Here is a 2,176-nt window from a genome sequence, read left to right as displayed (position 1 = left end):
TTTGTCACCTTCATAAGTGTGATGGGGAGAAGGGGTCGACATACCCTCCTCCAGTGATCGCCCACTCCCTCGCCCAGTTGAGTGGTAGAGCTTCCTGGTACCTGAGGCCCAGCTACTCTGCCCACAGTTCCCCTCTGACTGCGAACAGACGGTCAGCTCCCCAGAGCCTGAGTGTGTGTGAACACGTACCCCTCTCCTGCCTTCTGAGGGGAGCCTAACCAACCCATGCTGGCAGCAGCTGCCTCCCCACCCCCGGCCCAAACACCTGGGCTGACCTGGTTGTGTGGTTCACATCTGCATTCTCTTCTGGGCTCCAAGCTCTTTAACATAGAGCTGATCTCACCGATTTTAAGGCCCAGCTGCAGCCCCCTAAGACAACTCTGGGCAGTTCTCCCCCTGATGTTCACCTGCTTCCCCTGCGTCAATGTTGCCTCTCAGAATCTCTCAGAAATGGCCTGTCTTCGCCATCGCCTTCTCCTTCCCTCCTTTAACCACTTCCCCAGAAATAGGTGCCAGAACTTGTTTTAAAGGCATTTGATATGAGAAGTACTGCGAAATTCCCACTGTATTTAGAACCTCAAGTTTGACCGGACGATTTCTCGCTGCAGCGGAGCACTTCGGTTCTTCTTCATCTTTCTGGGAGAACAGCCCAGGCTGAACATTTACTTCAGATGAATCAGTCCCTTTTTCCAGCATCTTCTCCCTCGCTCATTTCTTTTGTGCGAATTACCAGCTGACTTTCTGGATTAATTGATTAATCAGACAAGCAGCGAATCCCTACATCGGTAGGGATGAAGGCACCCATCCACAGTCTTTAACCCTCCCTGCTCTCCCCAGAACCTTCATCTCTATGGTGCCGATTCTGCCAGCTCCAGTCAATGTGATTTAAAAAAAAAAAAAAGAGGTTTCTGGTAAGATACAATAGGATGAGGGCAGAATTTTTAATACTAGTTTTTTTTTTCCTTTAAGATACAAAGCAGTTTTGGGAAACAATGTAAAAGCGGAAACAGCCCTGACTAACCAGATGTACTGGGATCACGAGGCCACCTTTGGCAATGGCGCAGGGGTCCAGGTGGGGTGGGCCGGAAGGCCAGGCCCTGGAAGCTAGCTGATGGGAGTACCCTGTAGACAGCATCGGTGTGGTAGAGCTGACCTGCCCAAGGCCTAGGAGGTCAGGAAGTCTAGGAGGGAACAAAGAGGCAGGCTGAGGTCAGCGCCAGAAATACCAAAACAAGGAAAATGACAGAAAGGGTATTAGGCTGTCCAAGGTAGGCAGCTGGTAGCTCCAAAGGCTCGGTGGGGGAGAGCCGACAGGTAGAGGCCCACCTGGTAGTTGAGGCTGTTCACCAGACAGCACTCAGGATCGGCTCCACCTGGACCTCTGCACCTCTGGCTTCTGGTGTACAGGGAGCCAGAGACAGGCCCACCTTATAGCTCTCCACATACCGAACCTGGCAGAAGACAGATGGATTAGCTTAGGAACCAGGCCAACAGAACAAAAAAAAAACAAACTTGTTGCCATCGAGTTGATTCCAACCCATAATGACCCTATAGGACAGAGTAGAGCTGCCTTATAGGGTTTCCAAGAAGTGGCTGGCGGATTTGAACTGCTGACCCTTTGGTTAGCAGCCAAGCTATTAACCACTGTGCCACCAGGGCTCCTGGCCAACAGGACACACACACACACAACCAAGCCAGTTGCCATTGAGTCGATTCCAAATCATAGCAACCCCATTTGTGTCTGAATAGAACTGCTCTATTGGGTTTTCAATGGCTCATTTTTTGGAAGTAGATCACCAGGCCTTTCTTCCAAGGTACCTCAGGTGGACTCGAACCTCAAACCTTTCGGTTAGTAGCAGAGCTCATAACTATTTGCACCACCCAGGGACTCTTGGCCATCAGGGAAGGTCCTGATTAATTTTCTTCATGAAAAGTAAACATGAGTCTTTCAAAGTATACATCATTTCCTAATTTTGAGATTCTAGACACAAGACAGATATTCATGCTAAAAACCAGTTTCCACATTTTAGCTTAGAGAATTGACTCTCTAGCAGTCTAAAGATGGAGGGCCACTGGACCAGACTGTGTCCCTCTCCCCCGTTTAAGCTGCCCTAATACCTCAGCTTGGAAGCCCTGATGGTGTAGTGGTTGAGAGCTTGGCTGCTAACCTAAAGGT

This window comes from Elephas maximus, chromosome 20, assembly GCF_024166365.1.
Source record: "Elephas maximus indicus isolate mEleMax1 chromosome 20, mEleMax1 primary haplotype, whole genome shotgun sequence".
In the NCBI taxonomy this organism is placed as follows: Eukaryota; Metazoa; Chordata; class Mammalia; order Proboscidea; family Elephantidae; genus Elephas; species Elephas maximus.
This window is presented reverse-complemented; position numbering follows the sequence as displayed.